The following is a 14683-nucleotide window of genomic DNA, read 5'->3' as shown; positions in this document are numbered from 1 at the left end:
CTTCTCATCGTGGTGGCTTCTCCTGTTGCGGAGCACAGGCTCTAGGGTGCATGGGTTTTAGTAACTGCAACTCGCAGGCTCAGTGGGTGTGGCTCGTGGGCTCTAGGGCACAGGCTCAGTAGTTGTGGCACATTAACTTCGTTGCTCCATGGCTTGTGAAATCTTCCTGGACTAGTGATCGAACCTGTGTCCCCTGCATTGGCAGTTGGACTCTTATTCACCAGGGAAGTCCTTTAATTTCTTTTAACAATTTTCTATAGTTTTCAGTGTACAAATCTTGCACTTCATTAAAATTTATTCCTAAGTATTTTATTATTTTTGATGCTGTTAATGGAATTATTTTTTTTAATTCATTTAATGTTTACTCATGCTACTGTACTTGATTTTTTGAGTATAATTTATATAACAATATATTAATACAATGATTTTTGAATATTGAGCTTGTATTCTAAATTCTTTAAAAAAATTTTTATCTTTAAAAACTCTTAATTGGAGGATAATTGCTTTACACTATTGTGTTAATTTCAGCTGTTAAACAATGTGGATCAGCCATATATATACATATATGGCTCCCCTCCATCTTGAGCCTCCCTCTCACTCTTCCATCCCACCTCTCTAGGTCATCACAGAACACTGAGCGAAGCTTCCCACTAGCTATCTATTTTACACATACTAGTATTCACACTTGCTGAACTTATTTATTAGTTTGAATAGTTTTTTTGGAGAATTGATTAGGATTTTTTATACAGTCAGTCCTCAATATCTGGGAGTCTTGCATCCCCAGATACAGACGGTGGACTGTATTCACGTACTGTTTTATATAAGGGCTTCTGGGTCCAATTGGGTATCTGCAGGGCCTCCTGGAACCAATCCCCTATGGGTACTAAGAGACAACTGTATATAAGATCTTATCTCTGCTCATAGAGATAGTTTTGCTTCTTCCTTGTCAACCTTTTAATAGAAAATTTATAATTTTTTTCTTTTTACAATTTTTTTTCTTGCTTGGTTGCTCTGGCTAGAACCTTCAGTGTTAAAGAGAAGCCTTGTCTCATTCCTAGTCTCAGGGGAAGAGCATTCAGTCTTTCACCATTACATGTAATGTTAGCTGTGGTTTATTTGTAGACACCTCTTATTAGCTTGAGGAAATTCTATTCTATTCGAAGTTTATTATGTTTTTATAATTAAAGAGTGTTAAATTTTGTCAAATGACTTTTCTGCATCCATTGAGATGATTGTGTGGTTTTTGTCCTTTAGTCTGTTAATACAGTATATTACATTGATTGGTTTTCAGATGATAAACCAACTTTGAATTCCTGGAATAAATCATATTTTGTCATGCTATATAATCCTTTTCATATGTTCCTGGATTTGGTTTGCTGGCATTTTGTTGAGGATTTTTGCACTTAAATTGATCTATAACTTTCTCTTTTTTGTGTGATATCTTCATTTGGGTTTGGTATCAAGATAATACTGGCCTCGTTGATGAGTTCCTTTCTTTTCTTTTCTATGGGTGGCGGGAGATTTTGTGAAGGATTGGTATTAATTCTTCTTCAAATATTTGGTAGAAGTCACCAGTGAAGCCATCTGGACTTGGGCTTTTCTTTGTGGCACTTTTTATTTTAAATTACTAGTTCAGTTTCCTTACTTGTTATGTATATATTCAGATAAGTACTATTTCTTCTTGACTTAGCTTCATAGCTTTTTTCTTCCAATGAATATGTTCATCTGGTTATCTACCAGATAATTTGTTGTATACAACTGTTAATAATATTCTTTTAAAATTCTTATTTCTGTGAAGTTGGAAGTAATGTTCCATATTTCATTCCTTATTTCAGTTCAGTTCAGATGCTCAGTAGTGTCTGATTCTTTGTGACCGCATGAACTGCAGCACGCCAGGCCTCCCTGTCCATCGCCAACTCCTGGAATTTACTCAAACTCATGTCCATTGAGTCAGTGATGCCATCCAGCCATCTCGTCCTCTGTCATCCTCTTCTCCTCCTGCCTTCAATCTTTCCCAGCATCAGGATCTTTTCAAATGAGTTAATTCTTCACATCAGATGGCCAAAGTATTGGAGTAGTCTTCTTTCTTTTATTCTTGATCAGTCTAGGTAAAGTTTTTCCAATTTTGTTAAAATTATTTTGAAGAACTAACTTTTCATTCCATTGATTTTCTCTGTTGTTTTTCATTGATTTCTGCTCTAGTCATTATTACTTTCTTCCTTCTGGGGTGGTGGGGAACAGCAGTTCAGGAGAAAGCATAGATCAAAGAGCAGACAACAACTACAGAAGAATCAAACAAGAATGTGACAGTGGGAAATGTATAGGAGTAGAAGAAGGAAGAGGAGGAAGTAGTACTGAAGTCTTTATCGGTCCTTGGCAGAGAGGCCAGTACCCAGAAATGCACTCCTAGGCTTTCTAAATCTATATATGCCTCTGGGATGGAAATTCCTGAGAGTTAAGTGTATTGTTGGAACACAGCCTCTTCTGAAGTGTAGTTATTGCAGTAATTGAATTACCTCTTTCCACTTAGTTCCTGTAGCACACTCTGTTTTGGCAACACTGAATGTCCAAACAAGTAGATGTGATTCTTTTATTAAAATCTTTTTAGCTGACTTAGAGAATAGATAATAGATATGAAAATGCTTGCCATAGTTAAGGGCATAAAGTAGGCACTTGATAAATGTTGGCTGATATTAACTTGTCCATAACATTCTATAGTATTTAATAGCCTACACTAGGGAATTTGCAGTGCCTAGGTTATAGTGTTTGATCTGCCAGTAATTTATTAAATGATCCTTAGCGAATGACTTTATTTTCCTTGACTTTAAATTACTCAAAGTTCTATCTACCTCTAAAATTTTACAGTTCTATTCATGTAGAAAAAAAGCTTTAACTATAGATTCTTCTTTTAATAGAGGTAGAAGTTGTTATTTTTGTTCTCAACTTTTACAATTTTGACTAGGGTACATTGCGTGAATAAGACTCTTTATAGCATTATCTAAAGCCAACCACTGATTTGTTTGAAAACAAAGGGTTTCTTTGCAGTGTCATTTAGCCTGGCGTTGCCATGAATCCAAGAATTATTCTACGCTAATCAGAGAACAGTAATGCAGTTGTATTTAAATTTAGAGTTCCACCGTCATTCACAGAGACGAATGGAGGTGAACAAGTACTTGTAACTTAATTTGCAAAAGTTATAAATGTATTGGTGGAATTCTCTGCACGAATCATAGTAAAAAGCAGATTGGAAGCTTGGCCGAGATCGTAAGAGGCTGTTGGAGAAACTGTTGTTGCCTTTTGTTGTATTTGTTTTCTGAATCTGTGTGATTTTTTTAATAAAAAAAATTCATAGTCATGTAGATTTTAGAAGCATTCTTAGCATTTTGAAATGTTGATATATGGTGTGACAGAGAATGAGACTGTGTGGTTGGTTACCTTAGCTTTTAAAGGAAGCCAATGCCTGACTTTTAAATGCTGTGCAGAATCAAAATCAAATCAAAACTCCCTTGTTGTCCTTTACACTCACTGCATGTGATACTGACACTTGTGTATTCTGGTTCCCACATGGGTGCTAGTTTTTCCCACACCAGCCAAGCCTGAGACACGAGCTGGATGTCCTACAGTTTAACTCAGTGCTGACACTGTCTTCTTGGAGCTTCCACGGGTTAAGGGTTTAGTTCTGTATACCTGCACTCGCACCCTTCAACTGCCAGTTGCAAATCCAGGTTGTTACCTGGGCTTCTGACCAGAGGCTATAAATCATTTCTCCACCACTCCTTTGGGTGATATTTGCTAAGTGGCTCTCAGTACACAGGAAAACAGCTTACTTACTAGATTACCTCCAGGTGCACCAACTTGGAAGCTCTCCCAACCTCTCCTGGGATTTTTTTAGAGGCTTCATTGAGTAGGCGTAGTTGATTAAATCATTGACCATTGGTGATCAACTCAACCACCAGCCCCTTTCCCCTCCCAGGAGGTAAGGGGAACTAAAATCTCCCATGTTTCTAATTTATCAGATTGATTGTCTTTGCAACCACTTCCCAGCCTTAAATTACCTAGGGGCTTTCTAAGAGTCATTGCATTAATATAAAGTCAGATGTGACTGAAAGAGACTTATTATATGAATAACAAAAGATACCTATTTCACCTTTATCTCTCTTATCACTTAGGAAATTCCAAGGGTTTTAGGAGCTCTGTACCAGAAACAGACAGACCGAATGTGTGTGTGTGTGTGTGTGTGTGTGTGTATACATGAAAGTGAAAGTTAATCACTACATTTGAAATTGAAGTGATGTGTTCATCACTCAGTCGTGTCCAACTCTTTGTGACCCCATGGACTGTAGTCTGACAGGCTCCTCTGTCCATGGAATTTTCCAGGCAAGAATACTGGAGTGGGTTGCCATTTCCTTCCCCAGGGGATCTTCCCGACCCAGGATTTAATGTGGGTCTCCCGCATTACAGGCAGATTCTTTACCATCTGAGCCACCAGGGAAGCCCTGTTTATCCCGCAGCGTAATTAAATAAGAGCTGAAGCCCTTATTTATGTGGCTTATTAAATAAGCCCTTATTTATGGGCTTATGTGAAGCCCATTTAAATATATCAATTTTTATATTTATATTTATTTGTATATCTTATAAATATGTAAATGTATATTTATATATCTTAATAGAAATCACAATCTCATATTACTGTACCTTGCTTAAAAATTATTAAAGTTATGAGAACTAAAACAGTTTTTTTTCTACCTATATTAAAAAAAATACACTTTAAATATCCATTTGAGCTTTCATGGGAAAACTGGGAGGCAATCATCCAAGTGTAACTGTGGGTTTTTCTTTTTTTTTAATTTTAAATTCTTGCTATTAAAGTTCATTTACCATAATTCTATGTACACAGAATTATATTTAAACTTAAGTTCAGTTTTAAAAGGAGGGAAAAGTGGCAAACAAGTTGCGAAACAGTAACTTAGGTAATGGATGTTGGTAATGAGTCATTACGGTTTGTTGTGTAAGTATGTACAGAAATGAGAGGCTCTATCAGGCATGCACCATGCATGCTAAGTCGCTTCAGTTGTGTCCAGGATCTTTGTGATCCTATGGACTATAGCTTGCCAGGCTTCTCTGTCATGGAATTTTCCAGGCAAGAACACTGGAGTGGGTTGCCATGCCCTTTTCCAGGGGATCTTCCTGATGCAGGGATCGAACCCATGTCTCTTTAGTCTCCTGCATTGGCAGGCAGGTTCTTTACCAGTAACTCCATCTGGGAAGCCCCTATCAGGCATACAGCTCTCCTGAAATAACAGATTCCCCAAATCCTTAATGAAAAGGACAGTGTACATGTTCCGTGGAAGTCACTTCTCATGCACTTTCTAATCATTAAAACATAAAGCCTGGGTCACTTGGAAAAGGTTTTGGGTAAGTGGTTGTGTTGAAAACTAGGTATTTGTAGGGTAATTCTACTCTGCTCTACCCTGGTCACCATTTGTCCTTAAACCTTTCTGGGACCCACCTGATCTAGCCCTGTCTATGTGGGTAGGATTGACTTTCAGACTCATTTTTCTTGGTTAAAAAAAAGATGCAGGAATAATAAGCAAGGAGCACTTTCTCATTTCCTCTGAGGTAGTTAGGTACAGACTTAACATTTTCAACTTAGAAAGCAATTTTATTTTATTGTCTGTCATTAAAGTTTACCACTCAGGTTTCAATTTTTATGTTTCTCGTATAATTAAAGCAGAATGAGTCTTTGGACTGTGGTATTTAATAGAACCTTTAATTGAATCTTTAAACTTTAGTGTAATTATATGTAAAAATAGAATGTTTATTTAAAATGGGTATGTTATAAAATGGAATGAGTGTCATTGACAGGCATTGTTGTGTACAGAAGTAGCAGGTTGCCTCTGGTGACTCATCTATTTTCAACTTCTGTGACAGATTATGCTAATAGTGGCTAAGAATGGGGGTCTCCAGACCATAGTTCAGATAGTGGTTCATCGGTCACTTAGTGTAGAAACTGACTGAGCCTTTGTAGTTGACTGGTCACCTCATATCTTTAAAAACAGGCTAAAAAATGGAGGAAAAAATTTGCCCTCATTCTATCCTGCATACCAGGAAAGGCTAATCTTCTCAAAGCTCTTTTTAAAAATTGCATGCGTACATTTCCTAACCTACAATAGCTCTTTATGAGTTCAAGTCCAAATTCCTCACCCTGTCCTGCCTACCTAGACTGATTTTGGGCAGCACTTCTACAGAATGAGTCTGTGCAGTTAGATCAGTTTACTTCATGGGCAGAGGAGGCAGGAAATCTGGATTAGTTGTTCTCCTTTGGAGCAGATTTTGACTTTTCAAATCTAGGCTTTAGAATCAGTGTATAGAGTTTAAAGGTGTGTGTTGGTAAACTAAACAGAATCTTTGTATTCACTAAATATTTATTGAATCCTGGTCTGTGAAGTCAAGTGGGCCTTAAGAAGCATTACTACAAACAAAGCTAGTAGAGGTGATGGAATTCCAGCTGAGCTATTTCAAATCCAAAAAGATGATGCTATTAAAGTGCTGCACTCAATATGCCAGCTAATTTGGAAAACTTAGAAATGGACACAGGACTAGAAAAGATCAGTTTTCATTCCAATCACAAAGAAAGGCAATGCCAAAGAATGTTCAAACTATCATACAGTTGTACTCATTTCACATGCTGGTAAGGTAATGCTCAAAATCCTTCAAGCTAGGCTTCAACAGTAGTGAACCAAGAACTTCTAGATGTACAAAATGGATTTAGAAAAGGCAGAGGAACCAGAGATCAAATTCAGACATCCGCTGGATCATAGAAAAAGCAAAGGAATTACAGAGAAATATCTACTTCTGTTTCGTTGACTATGCTAAAGCCTTTGTGTGGATCACAACAAACTGTGGAAAATTCTTAAAGACATGGGACTACCAGACCACCTTACCTGCCTCCTGTGAAACCTGTGTGCAGGTCAAGAAGCAACAGTTAGAACCAGACATGGAACAATGGACTGGATCAAAATTGGAAAAGGAGTACGTCAAGGCTGTATGTTGTCGCCTTGCTTATTTAACTTATATGCAACTACATCATGTGAAATGCTGGGCTGGATGAGTCCCAAGGTGAAATCAAGATTGCAGGAAGAAATATCAGTGACCTTAGATAGGCAGATGATACCACTCTATACCCTCAAGATGGCAGAGTGGAAGGACATGTGCTCATCTTCTCTTGCAAGAACTCCAAAATCACAACTAGCTGCTGAACAACCATCGACTGGAGACTGTTTGATCCCACCAAAAAAGATACCTCACGTCCGAGGGCAAAGGAGAAGCCCCAACAAGGTGGTTCAGTTCATCACTCTGGACTGTTTGCTACCTCATGGACTGCAGCACCCCAGACTTCCCTGTCCATCACCAACTCCTGGAGTTTTCTCAAGCTCATGTCCATTGAGTCGGTGATGCCATCCAACCATCTCATCCTCTGTTGTCCCCTTCTCCTCCTGCCTTAACTCTTTCCCAGAATTAGGGTCTTTTCTAATGAGTCTGTTTTTCGAATTGGGTGGCCAAAGTATTGGAGCTTCAGCTTCAGCATCAGTACTTCCAATGAGTATTCAGGACTGATTTCCTTTAGGATGGACTGGTTGGATCTCCTTGCTGTCCAAGGGACTCTCAAGAGTATTCTCCAACACCACAATTCAAAAGCATCAATTTATGCTGGATCTTAGTTCCCTGACTAGGGATCAAGCCTTTGCCCTTTATAGTGGCAGCTTGGAGCCTCAACCACTGGACTACCAGGGAAGGTCCCTCATTATTTCCTTAAAAAAAAAAAAAAAAAAAGAATTTTATTTTTCTTTCATGCATGTAATATTTTCTGTCTCTGTGAAGTTGTTTTTTTTTTTTTGTAAATAAAAACCTTTGTCTATTCCTAGTATTCTATTTCCTATTTTTAATGTATTCTAGTTTTTTTTTTTTTTTTAATTTTGGTCCTTTGTGTTAGAGATTTCCTTTAAGTGCTTGATAATTATTTAAGAGTAAGACATTACTTTTTCAACAAAGGTCCATCTAGTCAAGGCTGTGGTTTTTCCAGTAGTCATGTATGGATGTGAGAGTTGGACTATAAAGAAAGCTGAGCACCGAAGAATTGATGCTTTTGAACTGTTGTATTAGAGAAGACTCTCAAGAGTCCCTTGGACTGCAAGGAGATCCAACCAGTCCATCCTAAAGGAGATCAGTCCTGGGTGTTCATTGGAAGGACTGATGTTGAAGCTGAAACTCCAATACTTTGGCCACCTGATGCGAAGAGCTGATTCATTCGAAAAGACCCTGATGCTGGGAAAGATTGAGGGCAGGAGGAGAAGGGGACGACAGAGGATGAGATGGTTGGATGGCATCACTGACTCAATGGACATGGGTTTGGGTAGACTCTGGGAGTTGGTGATGGACAGGGAGGCCTGGTGTGCTGCGGTTCATGGGGTCGCAAAGAGTTGGACACGACTGAGAGACTGAACTGAACTAAACTGAATTGAAGACACTAAAATAGGGGCTTCTATGGTGGCTCAGACAGTAAAGAATCTGCCTGTCAATTCAGGAGACCTGGGTTTGATCCCTGGGTCAGGAATACATCCTGGAGAAGGAAATACCAACTCACTCCAGTATACTTGCCTGGAGAATCCCATGGATGGAGGAGCCTGGCAGGCTACAGTTCACGGGGTCACAAAGAGTCAGATACTACTGAGCAACTAACACTTTCAAGACACTAATAGAATGTATTAAAAATGGAATAAAAGTTCTGTGATCTGGATGGAACTTGTTAAAGATGGAGACCGTCACAGATTTCATCAGCAGCCTCTCTTTTCTCAGGACCATACAGTTTTCCCAGGTAAGAAGCCTCTCATCTCCTTCCTGTTGTTGCCCTAAAGCCTGAGCCTCTTCTCAGGTTCTGCGGGCTATGTCAGTGGGCTCCTGCCTGGCACCCCTCTCAGGCCCTCTCAGGTTTCCCCTTCTGCCACTCTTACCTCCTTCCTACTCCTCCATAGGCTTTCTGTCTTCAAGTAGGATGTTTTGTGTCTTCCTATTTTGAGGTGATTTCTGAGAAGACGAGGTGAAACATCTTTACACCAACATTTTAAAACCAGAAATTCCTACTTGAACTTCTCAATTCACAAGTCTCTCCATATACATCATTTAGAAAATGGAGGGAATATGCTGTTGTTTCTCCCACATGGGGATTTTGAGACCTAATCAACGTTAGTGCTTTTATGAAGATGAAATATTCTCAAAAGTATTAACTAGCATGCTGTTTCCAGAGAGCATAGAAGGAATGCTATATATTTTTTTGGATTACCTTATGTGGTTTACTATTTCAAAAAAAAATAAGAAAATTTAAATTTTGGTAGGCCAGTCTTTGTTGGTCTCTCATGGTCAATTCAGATATCCAGTGTATGACATCAGGAGATGATTCGTAATACGAAGCATGCTGAACCTTTGTGAAAGTTGTTAGTTCTCATGATTTTAAAGTGTGAAGTTTACTTTTAAAATAGACTTTTATTCCCTAACCTCATTTTAATGTTTTTGTTCTTTTTGAGCATATGACCATGGTTTTTCCTCTCAGTAAGTTCAGTAAGATTTCTTACAGAGTAATGCTTACAAATAAAAGACTGTTTTTAAGTAATTTAAGCAGCCATACAGTTTTTTAATTAAAGGGCACAGAATGCCTGTTTTTGAAAGTCCAGGTCTTGACTAGTAAGAGAATAGGGGTGGGGGGTGGGAGACTCAGATCCAGTATGGTGCCATGCTTTGGAATAATGGTCTTAAGTTCTTTGACATGTGTGCTCTTTTAGGATAAAGCTAAAAAGCCTCTTGTCTTTCAAACTTTTAGCTACTTAGCAGTTCGGTTTTTTAAAAAGCTGTTATCAAAAATTAATGCAGTGTGTTTTCAGTTCAGTTCAGTCGCTCAGTCATGTCCAACTCTTTGTGACCCCATGAATCGCAGCACGCCAGGCCTCCCTGTCCATCACCAGCTCCCAGAGTTCACTCAAACACATGTCCATTGAGTCGGTGATGCCATCCAGCCATCTCATCCTCTGTCATCCCCTTCTCCTCCTGCTCCCAATCCTTCCCAGCATCAGAGTCTTTTCCAGTGAGTCAACTCTTTGCATGAGGTGGCCAAAGTACTGGAGTTTCAGCTTCAGCATCAGTCCTTCCAATCAACACCCAGGACTGATCTCCTTTAGGATGGACTGGTTGGATCCCCTTGCAGTCCAAGGGACTCTCAAGAGTCTTCTCCAACACCACAGTTCAAAAGCATCAATTCTTCAGTGCTCAGCCTTCTTCACAGTCCAACTCTCATATCCATACATGACCACTGGAAAAACCATAGCCTTGACTAGATGGACCTTTGTTGGCAAAGTAATGTCTCTACTTTTCAATATGCTATCTAGGTTGGTCATAACTTTCCTTCCAAGGAGTAAGCGTCTTTTAATTTCATGGCTGCAATCACCATCTGCAGTGATTTTGGATCCCAGAAAAATAAAGTCTGACACTGTTTCCACTGTTTCCCCATCTATTTGCCATGAAGTGATGGGACCAGATCCCATGATCTTAGTTTTCTGAATGTTGAGCTTTAAGCCAACTTTTTCACTCTCCTCTTTCACTTTCATCAAGAGGCTCTTTAGTTCCTCTTCACTTTCTGCCATAAGGGTGGTGTCATCTGCATATCTGAGGTTACTGATATTTCTCCAGGCAATCTTGATTCCAGCTTGTGCTTCTTCCAGCCCAGTGTTTCTCCTGATGTACTCTGCATATAAGTTAAATAAGCAGGGTGACAACATACAGCCTTGACGTAGTTCTTTTCCTATTTGGAACTTGTCTGTTGTTTCATGTCCAGTTCTAACTGTTGCTTCCTGACCTGCGTATAGGTTTCTCAAGAGGCAGGTCAGGAGGTCTGGTATTCCCATCTCTTTCAGAATTTTCCACAGTTTATGCGGTGTGTTTTGCTGTAGCCCGCCTGGCTCCTCTGTCTATATTATGCTGCAATGCGGTGTGTTTTACAGCATAATATAGACAGAGGAGCCAGGCGGGCTACAGTCCATGGGGCTGCAAAACAGTCAGACATGACTTTAGCAACCAAACAACAACAAAAAATGGTAGATAGAACACAAGCATAAGTGTTGAACTTGAGCCCCAGCACTGCCAATTGCTACGTGAATCTGAACAAGTCAGTATTTCATTTCCTGGATCTGTAAAATGGAGTTCATAAGATTTCCTCATAGGGATTCCATGAGAGAATGCATGTGAAGTCCTTAGTACAATGGTAGCTGGTTCTGTTGAGGTATGTGAAGAATCTGGCAAGCACCCTTTCCTCCTACTGTCCTCCTACTTACTCAGGATGTTCTGAAGATTCAAAACTACCACTAGGAAGTTATATAATATAGATCCTTTCTTCTACTAATTCTTAGAAGATTTAATTTGGAGATAGTTTTGGTAAATTAAAAAAAACACTGCCACTAAAGTAATGTTTATGCCCAGAGCTTTCTAAAGAGTCAATCCTGTCTGTGCTGAATTAGCAACCTATAAAAACAATAGTGAGTTACTGGAGGAACTCCAAATTTTTGGAATAATTTATTTCCGAGGCTACTCACGATTTGGGGGATTACCAAGGAGAATTTATCAATATGTCAAGCCTCGATAGATTCTTCCTTTTTCTGTTAATGTACTGTAAGTATGCTGGGCTCATCCTGCCTGTGGGGCATGCTTTGTTCAGACTGTTGTTGGAATCGCCAGCGTCGCTATCCCTCTGGGCCTGACGTAATGCCTACTCAGGCTTGCGACCCATAGGACCAGTCCAGCCCTGCCCTGACTTGCATTTTCCTGTAACACCACTGATTTTAAGATCAATAAACTCTCTACTCTGACAAGTAAAAGGAGCACACTCATCAATTTTAATTGTGAAAACTGCCTACATACTATGGTCATTAATTTGTCTGGGTTACTTTTACAGAGATGATAGACTCATCAATTTGAAACCTGTCATGTCAGAGTTGGCCATTAGGGATTTCTGACTTTGCTATTAATTATTTCCAGTGAAACTCTCAGTAGATATCCCTATTGTATGAATGCTTATATGAGAGAATGGTGAAGAAAATATGAAGTAAGGGATCTGTTTTGTATTGTTCAGAAAGTTATTCTGAATAATACACTTTATGAAATTAGTTACCTTTGGTCACCATATAACTGAATGGGCAAACTTTTATTTGTTTCATCTGATAGAAGAGTTACTATTTCGGTTGTTTCTTTTATTTGGAAGACTTATTCTAAATTTTGAAGGCAGATAATACACAACTTTATAGACAATTTCTTCTTATACTATCAATCTCCTTGTATGCTTTTTTATTTAAAAAATAAAAGATTTAATGTTCCAGGGATATAGTGGACTTAGATTTGAATTATTTAAAATATTTTTGTAAACTGTTCATTCCTTTAACATACTTTTAAACATATTAAGAAGAAATCTGTAGCATGTATACATAGTATAGAGAATAACAACAAAACAAATATCATGTATCTATCACCCAGTTCAAGAAACAGAATATTAGCCATCCATTAGTTTCCCCATTGGAGAAGGCAATGGCACCCCACTCCAGCACTCCTGCCTGGAAAGTGCCATGGATGGAGGAGCCTGAAAGGCTGCAGTCCATGGGGTCGCTGAGGGTCAGACACGACTGAGCGACTTCACTTTCACTTTTCACTTTGATGCATTGGAGAAGGAAATGGCAACCCACTCCAGTGTTCTTGCCTGGAGAATCCCAGGGACGGAGGAGCCTGGTGGGCTGCCGTCTATGGGGTCGCACAGAGTCGGACACGACTGAAGTGACTTAGCAGTAGCAGTAGCAGTTTCCCCATTGCCCTTCCCCAATTCAGTTTACCTCCCTCTGTCCCTCGAATAACCATGACAAAACTTTGTATTTGTATTGTCCCTTGACTTTTTGTAAAACTAATTCTTGTTTATCCCTAAACAATAAATTGTTGAACTTTTTCATTTTTGAAACTTTAACAAATGGAATAATTTCTCCTGATACTTACTTTTAATATAATCAAAGTAACACTGGTGACATTCACCCATGTTGATGTATACGGATATTCATTAATTTTCAATTCTGTATAATATTCCACAATTCAGTTACCTGGTCTTCCCTTGATGGACTTTTGAGTCATGGCTAGATTTTGGCTAGTACAAACATTAACTTTTTAAAGAATTTGTTTGATATGGATTTTTTTTTAAAATGACTTTATTGAATTTGTTACAATATTGCTTCTGGTTGATGTTTTGGTTTTATTTATTTTTTTGGCTGTGGGATCTTCGCTTCCCAAGCAGGGATCAAATCTGCCCTCCCTGCATTGGAAGGCAAAGTCTTAACCACTGGACCACCAGGGAAGTCCTAAACATTGACTTCTTATACGTGTCCCATGAGCCAAAGCTGAATTGCTAGGCAAATTGCTTAATCTTTGAATTTCATGAAAAATGCATTTGCTTTTCTTTGAACTTGAGAATTTGAGATTGAGATCATTTATTTCAAATCAAATAAATTTGTATCATTTATTTCAAAATTATACAAATTGATAATTTTATATCAATTTTAGCAGTTTTTCTAGGAAAATTGTTTCCTTTTGAAATTAGAGATAATTGATTTATTCAAAAAGGTCAGGAAGTGAGAAATTCTTGATTATTTAGATATGTTTATATTATAGATGTAAGGACTTCCGTCCAACATGGTGCTAGTGGTAAGGAACTGCCTGCCAATGCAGGAGATGTAAGAGACATGGGTTCAATCCCTGAGTCGGGAGAATCCCCTTGAAGGAGGGTATGGCAACCTATTCCAGTGTTCTGGCCTGGAGAATTCTATGGACAGGGGAGCCTGAAGTGACTTAGCACATACATAGTTGTAAAGATATAGATATATAAATAAAATAAGATAGATCAATTTCAGAAATCAGAATATAATAATAATAATGACTAACTTGAATATATACAAAACAGAATGACTGTCCTGATGTGTGCCACATGAATAACTGAATATCTGCCACTGCCTGGAAGTAGTTTTTTGTGTGTGTGTGTGTAAATGTCTGAATATGGAAAGTGAAAAAATTGCCTTCAGACTTCTTGATTTGGGGATAAAAGAGGAATTTTCTGTTTATTCAGCCTGTTTTGATTCCCAGTGCATCTTCTACTGTCTGGAAGTAAGATGGGCTATATAAGAGGCTGAATTAATTTTTCACTGTGATGCTGAAAATGATACAATTTCAGGAAAAGATGAGTCAATAATAGCTATCATAATTGTCAACTTCACCATTAGTGTTTATCGCCAGTGCTTTCCTCTGTATATATTTGAGAATGTTTTACAAGTGAAATTTTATGCTTTTCTGATATAATGCCCTCTCTTCTGAAAAGTCCTTGTTTTACAACAATGTAAAATTCACTTTCTTTCTAGATTTCTTTCCTTCCTCCCCGCCTCCTTACTTAAGACGTTGTGTTTGCCCTTGCCTGGGCCAGCCACCTGTTTGTGTAAGTAGCAGAGATGCAGGAAGGAGCAAGATCCAATCCTGCCCGCACAGAAGTAGGTAGAGCTCATTGGAAGAGAAGAATAGCAGGTAGTTCACAGACATCTTTTTTTTTTTTTAATAAGAGTTG

The 14683-nt window shown here is 38.6% G+C and overlaps 1 protein-coding gene across 4 annotated transcripts in view; it reads left to right on the top strand.

Annotated features, from left to right (window-relative positions):
- The window catches only part of SGK3 (serum/glucocorticoid regulated kinase family member 3), a 112042-nt gene that overhangs the window by 16894 nt on the left and 80465 nt on the right, over positions 1-14683 (top strand). The window lies entirely within an intron of this gene.

The sequence above is a fragment of the Bos grunniens genome, chromosome 14, assembly GCF_055505025.1.
Source record: "Bos grunniens cultivar Pamir isolate PY7600 chromosome 14, Bosgru_T2T1.0, whole genome shotgun sequence".
In the NCBI taxonomy this organism is placed as follows: domain Eukaryota; kingdom Metazoa; phylum Chordata; class Mammalia; order Artiodactyla; family Bovidae; genus Bos; species Bos grunniens.
Note: the sequence above shows the minus strand (reverse complement) of the source record. Positions and strands in the feature narration are given on the sequence as shown.